Genomic DNA, 12,290 nt, shown 5'->3' on the forward strand with positions numbered 1-12,290 from the left:
CTATAGCAAATCTCTTTTGGATCCTCTTGGCAGGGGCCTTCATGCAGGGAAAGTTCAGCCGCTGCCTGTGACTAGCTAGAAAGCAATCCATAGTTATCAGTGCCTCTATTGGACCTAAAGGCGCATGGGAAAGGCCATATTATAAATTAAGGCTGGCTGTCACTAGTACCTGACCTGGTGTAGCTCAGCAAAAGGCCCAGGGCACAACAAGGACTGCTACCACCTGCCACCTGTCATAAATCTGAGCCACTGAATGAAACTTTGGCAGTATGCAAGTTGGGTGAGGCAGAGCCTCTGGGAGTCACCAGGGTGGAGTGAGTGCTGTTCACCTGGTTATGCCAATTCAGGTTTGATGCTAATGCTGAGCCTGGGACCACTCAGAAAAATACTTGGAGCACACCGAGGCCAGCTGCTGCCTCCCTGGGGCTCGGCGACCCCCAAGAGTTGTTTATGACAGACGGCAGCATGGGCGAGGACTGGTTGCTCAGTGCTGAAAGTTCCTCTGGTGGCACATAAACCAAGGTTGGCCGATTGCTTCTGAGAAAGCCTCCTTCAGTGAATGGGTTGGGCTGGCTTTTCATCACTGAAAGTGCCTCCAGTGGTGCACAAGTAGGGTTGGGTGAGGTCTCAGGGAGTCATTAAGGTGAAACAAACACAGTTCACCAGGCCAATGCAGATTCAGGTTTGACTGTGTTGGGAGAGGGCTCAACACAGAAAAAAAAATGGTGCTGTAGGCTGAATTAGAGGAGTGTCTGACACAGGAACAATGGTGGTCATCCCTCCAGTTCTCACCCAGAAACCACAGTCAGTTTCTTCTAGTATGTTTCTCATGCCTCCTGAGTTGCCATTTTTTTCTGCCAGAGCCCAGTATGAGTGCCTAAGAGTGAGAGAATCTGTGCACAGGCCCTTGAAGAGGACACCTTGGTTTCTAGCAGACTTCTGTCTCATGTAGACAGATGGAATCCCCACTATTTTTCAAAGTCAGATCTTGTGGGGGCTCCTCTTCTTGGCCCTGATGCTCTGGGCTTGGGAGCCCAGAGTAAGGATGGGACCCCTCGCTTCTCCTGAGGGCCTCCGCAGTTGGGATATCTTTCCCAATTCTCAACTGCCACAGGTGGTTGTGGGGTCGGGCCATTCTACATCTCTGTCCCTACTCTTAGTCTCTAATAGGGCTTCTTATTCATATCCTTATAGGACTTCTGTTCAGCTAGTCTTCAGATAATTATTCCAGTTGATTGTTCTATATTTTTATTTTAATTTTAATGTGGTCATGAGAGGTGGAGAGCACAGCATTTTCCTGCTCCACCATCCTGACTAGACTTCCTCTATTTTTAAAATTTTGAGGAAACTTCACTATATTTTCTTCACCATAGCTGAATCAATTTACATTCCCATCAACAGTATACAAAGTGTCCCTTTCTCCCCATCGTAACTAACACTGGTTATCTCTTGTCATCTTGATGATAGTCATTCTAATACATACAAGGTGATATATTGTTTTTTAGATTTGCATTTTCCTGGTGATTAGTAATGTTGAGCACTTTTTCATTTACCTGTTGGCTTTTTGGCTGTTTTTTGGGGGAAGGGAAATATCTATTTAGTTTCTCTGTCCATTTTTCAATCAGACAATTTTCTTTATTATTGAGTTGTATTTTTTTTATATTTTGAATATTAACCTCTATATGTTATAGGTTCTTCAAATGTATTATTGCATTCTGTAGGTTACATTTTCATTTTGTTAATTTTTTTCTTTTGCTGTATAGATGCTTTTTAGTTTGATGTAGTCTTACTTTTTAATTTTTTCTTTTGTTGTGTCTGCTTCTGGTGTCATATACAAAAGAAATAAAAAACATTTTACAGTTCAACATCAAGGAGTTTCTTCCACATATTTTTTTCTAGAAATTTTGTGGTATGATTTTTGTTTAAGTTTTCAATCTACTTCAAGTTAACTTCCATGAGTGGTGTAAAATAGGAGTCCAATTTTTTATTCCGTATGTGATCATCCAATTTTCTTAATACAATTTGTTGAAGAAATTATCCTTTCCCCATTGGATGTCTTTGTTACCCTTGCCAAATATTAGTTGACTCTGTATACAGGGGGTTAATTCTGGGCTCTCTATTCTGTTCCATTGGTCTATACATATATTCTTATGTCAGTATCATACAATTTAAACTTTTATAACTTTGTAGTACAGTTTGAAATCAAAAAAGCGTGATATAACCTGCTTTGTTTTTCAGGATTGCTTTGGCTATTTGGGGTTTTTCGTGGTTCTATATAAATTTTTAGGATTGTATTTTCTATTTCTGTGATAAATGACATTAGAATATTTTTAGGAATTTTGTACAATATGTAGATGGTTTTGGGTATTATGGACATTTCAACAATATTAATGATTTCCATCTGTGAATACAGGATGTTTTTCCATTTGTTTGCATCTTCTTCATTTTTTTTAAATGTCTTTTAGTTTTTATTATACAGATTTTTAAATGTCTTAGTCAAATTTATTTCTAGGTATTATATTGTTTTTGATGTTGCTGTGAATAGAACGGTATTTTTTATTTCTTTCAAATGTTTTATTATTGAGATATACAAATGCAGCTAATTTCTGTCTATTGATTTCATCCTGCAACTTTACTGAATTTTTTAGTTCTATTTTTTTGTTTTTGGTCGAGACATTGGGATTTTCTAAATACGAAGTTATATTATCTACAAATAATGACAAATTTCATTCTTTCTTTATTATTTGAATGCCTTTTATTTTGTACTCTTACCTAATTGTTCTAGCCAGAATTTCAAGTGCTATATTGAATAGGAGTAGTGAGAGTGGGCATTCTTGTATTTTTCCTGATTTTAAAGCAAAGCTTCCAGTTTTTCACCATTAAGTTAGTTGTGAGTTTGTCATATATGGCCTTAATTATATTGAGGTATTTATCTTCTATGACCAATTTGTTGAGTTTTTTAAATCAAATATTTTTTTTTTGGTCAAATAATTCTTGCATTTTTTGAGATCATGTAAGTTTTATTTTTCATTCTATTACTGTGCTGTACCAAATTTATTGAATTGCATATGTTGAACCATTCTTGTGTCATCAGAATAAATCCCACTTGGTCATTCTGTATAATGTTTTAATGTGTTCTTCAATTCATTGTTTCTAATATTTTGGTGGCAATTTTGCATGTATGTTTGCCAGGAATATTTGCTATAGTTTTCTCTTTTTGTAGTGTTCTTATCAAAGGTTTGGTATCAAGGTAATGCTTACCTCATATAATAAATTTTCTGGTGTTCCCTCCTCTTTAATTTTTTTAGAAAAGATTAAATAGAATTGGTGTGAATGGTTTTGTTTTTTTTTTTAATTTTGTAGAATTTGCCAGTGAAATTGTCTGGTCTTGAGTTTTCTGTGTCAAGAGGTTTTTGATTACTGATCCAATCTCTTTACTTGTTATTGGTCTAATCAGATTGCTTATATTCTTTTTCTAATTTAGTCTCGGTAGTTTGCGTATTTCTAGGACTTTATCCATTTATTCTAGGTTATCTAATTTGTTGACATATAATTATTCATAGTAGTCTCTTATGATCCCATGGATTTCTGTAGTATCAGTCACAATGTCTCTTTTTTTATATCTAATTTTATATATTTGAGTCTTCTATTTTTTTCTTAGTCTAGTAAAAATATTGTCAATTTTCTTTATCTTTTCAAAAATTCAGCTTTTAGTTTTGTTGATTTTTGCGGGGGTATCTGGTCTCTTATTTATGTCTGTTCTTTATTTCTGTTCTTTATTCATTTATTATTCCCATCCTTTTGTTCAATTTGGGGTTATTTTGTTCTTACTTTTCTAGTTTCTTGGAGTGTGTTGTTAAAATGTTTATTTGATATCATTCTAATTTCTTAACATATGCATTTATTGCTATAAACTTTCCTCTTAGAACTGTTTTTGCATCATTCCATAGATTTGTTGTATTTCTACTTAAATTTGTTTAGATTTTTTTTCAATTCCCCTTTTGATTTCTTCTTTGACTCATTGGTTGTTCAGAAGTGTGTTGTTTAGTTTCCATATATTTGTACATTTTCCAGCTTTCTTCCTGTTGTTAACTTCTAGTTTTACACCTTTGTGATAAGAAAAGATACTAGGTATGATTCCAATTTTTTAAAATTTCCTAGGAATTGTTTTGTGTCCTATCACATGATCTATCCTTGAGAATAGTACATGTGCAGTTGTGAAGAATGTGCACTCTGCTCTTACAGAGAATAGTCCAAATTTGTCTGCTAAATACATTTGGTATAAAGTATGGTTTAATTATTACATTTATTTGTTGACTTTCCGTCTGGATGATTTATCCATTGGTCAAATTGTGGTATTGAAGTCTCCTACTATTATTGTATTGTTTTCTATTTCTTCCTTCATATCAATTAATATGCGCTTAATATATATTAAGTGCTCCGATCTTGGGTGTGTTTATGTTTATGATTTTTATATCTTCTTAATAGAGTGATCACTTTACATTATATAATGACCTTCTTTGTCTCTTGTTACCATTTTTGGCTTAAAGTTTATTTTGTCTAATATATATATGGCTATTTCCACATGTTTTTGGTTTTCATTTACATAACACATTTTTTTTTTCATCTCTTTGTGTTGAGCCTATGTGAGTCTTTAAAGCTAAAGTGAGTCTCTTGTAGGTAGCATGCAGTTGGTTCTTGTGTTTTGTTTTTTTCTTTTTCTTTTTTTATCTAGCCAACCAGTCTGTGACTTTTGATTTGTGAATCATTTAAAGTAATTATTGGTATGTAATGACTTCCCACTACTATCATATTGATTGGTTTTTGTTTGTTTTGTATTTCCACTGTTTCTTTTTTCCTCCATTTCTGCCTACCTTTGTAAATTGGTAGTCTTCATGGTGGTATTTCTTGTTTTATGTTTTATGAACTACTCAAGATTTTTGCTTTGTCATTACCACATGATTTAAATAATATATCTCATAGATAAAACAGTCCATTTTAGGTTGATAACAAATTATCTTAATTTTACAAAAAAAGTCTCCACTCTTTTAATGTTCCCCTTTTTATACTTTTAGTATCACAATTTAAATCTTTTTATGCTGGGAATTTACTATCAAATTATAGTAGCTATATTTATTTTAATATTCTCATTCTTTAACCTTTATGTTATAGTTGAATGGTTAGCATACCATCTTAATATAGTTACAATTTTCTTTTTTAGTAATATATATATATATATTTATTTATTTATTTATTTTTAAATTATAGTTTACATACAATATTATATTTGTTTCTGGCATACAACACAGTGATTAGATATCTATATAACTCATGAAGTCATCACTCCAATAAATCTAATATTCTTCTGACACCATCCATAGTTATTACAATATTATTGACTATATTCTTTATGCTATACTTTCTACTTCCATGACTATTCTGTAATTACCAATTTGTACTTCTTAATATCTTTCCCTTTTTTCATAGACCCCAAAACCCCCTCCCATCTGGTAACCCTCAAAAGTTCTCTGTATCTATGAGTTTGTTTCTGGGTTTTGTTGTTGTTATTATTTATTTTGTTCTTTAGATTCCATATGTACATGAAATCATATGACATTTGTCTTTCTTTATCTGACTTACTCCAGTCAGCACAATATCCTCTATGTTCATCATGAAATATCATTTTCTTTCCCTTTACTTTCCATCTGTGTGTGTCTATTAATCTGAAGTGAGTCTCTTGTAGGCAGCCTGTGTTTTCTCATCCATTTAGCCAACCTATGTCTTTTGATTGGAGCATTCAATTATTTTTCATTTGAAGTACTTGTTGATAGATATGCAGTTATTGCCATTTTATTCATATTTTTGATATATATTTTTCTTCTTCTTAAAGAACTCTCTTCAACATTTCCTGTAATATTGTCTTGGTGGTGATGAACTCCTTTAGCTTTTTCTTGTCTGAGAAGCTCTTTATCTTTTGATTCTAAGTGATAATTTTGCTGAGTAAAGAAATCTTGATTGTAGGCCTTTGCTTTTCATTATTAGAATATTTTGTGCTAAGCCCTTCTGATTTGCAAAGTTTCTGTTGAGAAATCAGCCGGAAGCCTTATGGGAGCTCCATTGTAGGTAACTAATTGCTTTTCTCTTGATGTTTTTAAGATTCTCTCTTTGAATTTAACTTTTGCCATTTTAACTATTATGTGACCTGGTGTGGACCTCTTTGGGTTTATCTTGTTTGGGACTCTCTGAGCTTTCTGGGGTTGTATGTCTATTTCCTTCACTAGGCTAGGCAAGTTTTGTATCATGATTTCTTCAAATCGGTTTTCAATTCCTTGCTCTTTCTCTTCTCCTTCTTGTATCCCTATGATGCAAATATTGTTATGTTTGATGTTGATGTTGTCCCAGAGGCTTCTTAAGCTATTTTCATTGTTTTCGTATTCTTTTTCTTGTTACTGTTCTGATTGGATGTCTCTTGATACTTCATCCTCTAAATCGCTGATTTGATCCTCTGCTTTATTCATTCTGTTGATTCCCTCTAATGTACTCTCATTCCAGATGTTGTACTCTTCATTTCTTATTGGTTCCATTTTATGTTTTTCATTTTCATTTGTATGTTTTCGATCTTTTTGTTAAAGTTCTTACTGAATTCATCTACTCTTCCTCTAAGTTCCTTAAATATTTTTATAACCAGTGTTTTGAACTCTGCATCTAGTTGATTGCTTGTTTCCATTTTGTTGAGTTCTTTTTCTGGAACTTTGTTCTGTTCTTTCATGTGGGATATGTTTCTTTGTCTTCCCATTTTGGCTGCCTACCTGTGTTTGTTTCTATGTATTAGGTAAGGCTCCTAAGTCTCATGGTATTAGTAGAGTAGCTTTATGTAGTAGGTATCCTGTGGGGCTCAGTGCTCAAGGTGTGTCCCTTGTATAGGTTGTGTGTATCTTCCTGTTATAGTTGAGCCTTGGTTGCTGCTTGTACGCTGATGGGAGGGATTGACCCTAGGGGTGATTGATTGTGAGAATTGGCTGATGAGAGGCTGATCTTATGGAGCAGGATTCACTTTAGCAGGGCTCTGGTGCTTGTCCAGTTTGCCCTTCAGGTGTGTCCTTCTCAGATGCAGCCTTGTATGGTGCTCTGGCTCTGGCACTGCTCAAAGCAGGCCACTTGGTATGCCATCCCAAAGACCTCCTGGGAGGGATCTAGCTGCAGGCCAAGTTCAACAGCAGTCTGTGCACCTCTGGGGCCACCTGGTAAGAGAAACCGAGCAACCCACAAATGGCTGTCTCCCATGCTGCATTTATAGGTGCCTCACAAGGTCAAGTTAGGAACCAAGGCCAGCTGCTGCTAGTGCAGGGCTTAGAACTGCTTAGCAAGAGGAATGAGGTACACCGAAGCCAGATGCTACTTTTTGAGTTTTGTGATCCTTTAGGAGATTTTAGGAAAGTCCACAGCAAGAGCCAAGGCAGGTCATTTTTATAGAATAATTCACTGGAGGCAGCTTTTGTGGGCCTGCATGTTGGGAGAGGCACAGTCTTGAGGAGTCACCTGAGTGGAGTGACTTGTGTTATCTAATGTTGATTGAGACTCAAATATGTCCACATACTAAGAGTGGGGAGGGCTGAACAAGGGAACAATGGATTCTATCAGCACTTCTGTCTGGGAGAAAATCACACCTCCAACACTCGCTCTGAAGCTCGACAACTCAGTGTCTCTCTGTATGTTCCTGACACATCTCAAACAGCTGCCTTTCTGTTGGAATTCAGAGCAAGTGAATCCATTTGTAAGTTTCAGCGTGTGCCCTTTAAGAAAAATGTCTGCAACTCCTGCAGCTTTCTGTCTCGCTTAGCCACAACCTCTGCTAGTTTTCACAGCCAGAGGTTGTGGGGACTTCTCTTCCCAGCACTGAAACCCTGGGCTAGGGAGCCCATTGTGGGGTTGGGTGAGACCCCTGACTCCTCAGGGGCTCTGCAGTCAAGATAATCCTCCCGATTCTTGATCGCTGCATGTGGTCATGGGACCAGGTCATTTGGTGTCTTCGCTCTTCCTACCAATTTCAAGGTGACCTCTTATGTTTGTCCCTAGTTGTAGGGCTTCTGTTCAGCCACATGCTGGTTGCTCTGTAGTTTCATTATAATTTCAGTGCAGTTGCGAGAGGTGGTGTGCACAGCATTTACTTTCTAAGCCATCTTGACAAATTTCTAGAGTTATAATTTTTGAATTTGGATTATCTATTTTTTTACCTTTACCAATGTGTTGTGTACTTTCATATGTTTTCCTGTTGCTGTTTAGTGCCTTTTTATTTCAGCTTGACAAAACTGAGCATTTTTTGCCAGTCAGGTCTAATAGTGGTGAACTCCCTCAATTTTTGTTTTTGGAAAAGCCTTTATTTTTCTCCTTCATATCTTGACAGATGAAGTATTCTTGGCTGTCAATTGGTATCTTTCAACACTTTGAATATGTCATTTCTTTATAGGTTACTTAATATTTTTTCCCCTGGCTGCCTTTAGAATTTTTATTTTATTATTAATTTTTGATAGTTTTATTATAATGTGTCTTGGAGAAGGTCTTTTTGCATTGAGATAGTAGGGTGATATATTAGCTTTGTGTACTTGTGTGTCTAAGTCCTTCCCCAGTTTGGCAAGTTTTTAAATATTATTCTAATAAACTCTCTGCCTTCTACCTCTCTTCTTCAGGAATCCTAATTATTTGAATTTTTGTTGTTGTTGTTTGAATCTCATAGATTGTTGAAACTTTCTTCACTCATTTTTTTTTTGTCTATTTTTTTGTAGCTGTGTTATTTTAGATTTCCTAATTTTTAAATTTCTCATTCTATCTTCCATCTGGTCTACTCTATCACAGGTGCTCTCTATTGTATTCTCTATCTCATTCATTAAATATTTAACTTTCAAAATTTCTGTTTGTTTTTTTTTCATGTTCTCTTTTGTAAATTGCTCATTTTGTTCAGATATCTTTTTGCTAATGCAGTGAGCTGTCTTTCTGAGTTTCCTTGTAGTTTGTTGAGTTTTTTCAGTACAGCTCTTTTAAATTCTTCATTAGCTAGATTGCAGTATTCCATGTTTTTGGGCTTAGTTTTCAGAGAATTATTGATTTATTTTGGTGATGGCATAATTTCTTGATTTTTAAAGTTTCTTGTATTTTTGCTTTGCTGCTTTCACATTTGAAATATTATTACTGGTTATCTTCAGATAGGGTACTTTTCCTTGGTGTTGCTTATCGGTGGTTTCTTAGGCTTATTACAGGTAGTCTTGCTCCACTCTCCTTGCTCTCTTTCTGTCAGATTTCTTAACCTTTGCATACTCTTGTTCTTAGAACACAAAAAAACTGGCTGTGAAAAACTTCCTTTGAGTTTTCCAGAATTTGGTGCTGTAGCTCCAGTTTATGTCTTCCCCCTTGCCCACAGACTCTGATTTGATTTTCCGAGAGCACTCTGATTCTCCATCTGCTCTCACTGATACACTTTAAAACACACAAAATAATCCAGACAGAGTTAGAGAGGTGTGGGCTTAGTACTTGGAGTGTTGAGGGTATTCATTGACCTAATAGGGAGATCCTCAGGTGAGGTACGCCCAGAGGATTATGAACAGACTTCCTGCTAAGTCATGAAACGGACTCAGGAAGAGCATGTCTTTAATGTCCTTTGATATTCTGATCTGCTTTATTTCTTTTCTTTTCTCTTTCCTACAACCCAATCACAGAGGTCTTACCTCAGAAATCAGGATGGTGATGAAAAGAAATGGGTTTCTTCAGCTATGACCTGCGCCATTTTTTTTTAGCCTTCTCCGTGAAAGAGGTCACTGCTTTTATCTGCTTTGTTAGAAAGGTTTCTGCTGCCACTGCCAGAGAACTTCACCCAGAGTTAGTGTAACCACAGTCGGGGTCAAAGTTCTGATGGAATTCCTCCTTATTCTCTGCATCCAAACTTATCTCTATCCCACTTCAATGACATACTGGAATCTCTCTTCAGACATACTCTATGAACTCTATCTCACCTATGGGTATCTGTTTAGGTTAGCACTTTCCAGTTTGTTTTTCCTCCACATAAGTGGGGTGGGGCAGGTTCTCTGACTCTTTTGGATCCACATATCTTACATGATCTTGTTTATTTATTTTCAGATATCAAAGGTGTGCAAGAATCCTCTTGGATCCCTTGGTATTGGATGTCAAGACACTTTTATTCAGATACATAGTCTAATTTAGTTGTTTTAAAAAAATGGGAGAGAAAAAAAGGGACAATTTACACTGCCATGATGCTGATGCCCTGTATGGTGGTTCATGGTGAGAGTTAAAGTAAATGGGGCCATGGGCTGATCACCTACACGTGGCCTATCTATATAATTTACTGGCTTCCTCACAGTATGGTTACTAGGTTTGAAGAACAAGAATACAGAGATACTCATAATCTGTAATTTTTTTTCTTATCTAACCTCAAATCATGCAGCATTATTTCCATTGAATTTTTTTGTTTATTATAAATTAATCATTAAGATCAGACAATATTCAAAGAAGTAGGGAATTAGAACACACATTTGGATAGGATAACTATCACAGAATTTATATATATGTGTATATATATATGTGTATACATATATACACATATATATATGTATGTATATGTATGTGTGTGTGTGTGTGTGTGTGTGTGTGTGTGTGAATCTGCCACTTATGGAAGATAATTTTTTAAGGTATTTGATTTTAGTTTTCGGTAGCTTTTCCTTTTGGAACCAGAGGATTTTCTATTTTGCTTTTTTTCCCACAAATCTATTTTATTTTGAGTGTTTTGTTGTTGTTGTTGTTGTTATTTTTCTATTTTATCCAGTATTTAATTTTTTTTTTTAAGGTGGACAGGACTGCAAATGAACTTGAATTGTCTATGTTGGCAGAAGTTCTTGAAATTTGTTGATTTTATCTGTTCAAGTAAGATGCTTCTGGTTGGGGTGTACCAGTACACATTTTAATCAACAAATTAAAATTGGTCTAGTCTTGATTTTCCTCATTCATATATTAATATCTTAGTAATTACCCTTTTTTAATCAAAATAATTTATACCATTCTTAATATTTCCTTACTATTTTTACTTACATATCTAATACATTTTTGACATATTTATGTGTTTTTGAGAATTTTCATTTCCAACATGCTGATCAAAAAAGTGGAAAATAAAATTCTTTTAAAATAATTGTCTTTCCTGGACAATATATCTTTAGATTCATGTCTAGAGGTATCTTTTGCTTAGGATACATATTTTGTCATTAACCAATCAAGACAATATTTTCTTTGTAACAAATCTGCATAATATTTATCAACTTTCTTTGATTAAATATACTCTAAATCATATGCTTAAAAATCTAGGACAGATGTTCTGAAGAAATAAGGCAAATATTGATTAATATAATATGTTATGTAAATTGACAATGATTTTTCAGGAATTTAATTCAGGAGGAAACTCCCCAAAACAGATTCCTTGGGAAGCCTAATGTTTCTATTTTATTTTGATGTCTGATTGTACTCTTTTCTTGTTATGCTCTCATAAACCTTTTCCTAAACTCTCTTTCCATCTCTCCCAATAGATATTTATATTTTGCAATGTGAACTATTGTCCAACAAATTATTGTATACAATTAGATGTGGATGTTGATAGTTATATAGTTATATGCATATTTTAAAATAAAATGCTTTGCTACAATGTGAAATAATTTTGTTTTTAATGGTACAATTTTTCTCTTTTAAGTTTTAAAATTAATGTTACTTTTGCTAAACTGTTTACCTTGGTGAAATTAATAGAAGTTTGGAAGATGGACTTGCAATACTGTAGTTGAAATATTTATAACAATTGCTAAAAATTTAATTGCGTCTATGGCCATGCCACCCTGAACAAGCCCAATCCCATCTGATCTTGAAAGATAAGCAGGGTCCGACCTGGTTAGTACTTGAATGGGAGACCACCTAGGAGGACCAGGTGCTGTAGGCGTAAAAAAATAAAAAAAAAATAAGGGATTGCAAGATGACAAGTTCCTTGCAATCTGTGAGGTCAACCAAGGGTTGCCTAGTCTAAAATAATAATAATAATAATTGCACGTCTATGCATTAAAAATGAGAAAGTTTTTATTCCTATCTTTTCCCAAGTAGGACATGTTGTGCTCACTCTGGTGTTTAGTACATGGTCTTGTTTGTTGGTTTGTATTAATAGTCTAGTCGATAATTTTTCATTCTTGAAAATAATTATAAGATGAATGTCCCTTGACAATTAATGATTTTTTTCAATTTGTAAGTTTTAT

General features: G+C 34.7%; 1 pseudogene; it reads left to right on the top strand.

Annotated features, from left to right (window-relative positions):
• The first annotated feature begins 11,864 nt into the window (after positions 1-11,864).
• LOC120608309 (uncharacterized) lies at positions 11,865-11,983 on the top strand (annotated as a pseudogene).
• The last annotated feature ends 307 nt before the right edge of the window (positions 11,984-12,290 follow it).

The sequence above is a fragment of the Pteropus medius genome, unplaced genomic scaffold, assembly GCF_902729225.1.
Source record: "Pteropus medius unplaced genomic scaffold, Ma_sr-lr_union100, whole genome shotgun sequence".
NCBI classification, from domain to species: domain Eukaryota; kingdom Metazoa; phylum Chordata; class Mammalia; order Chiroptera; family Pteropodidae; genus Pteropus; species Pteropus medius.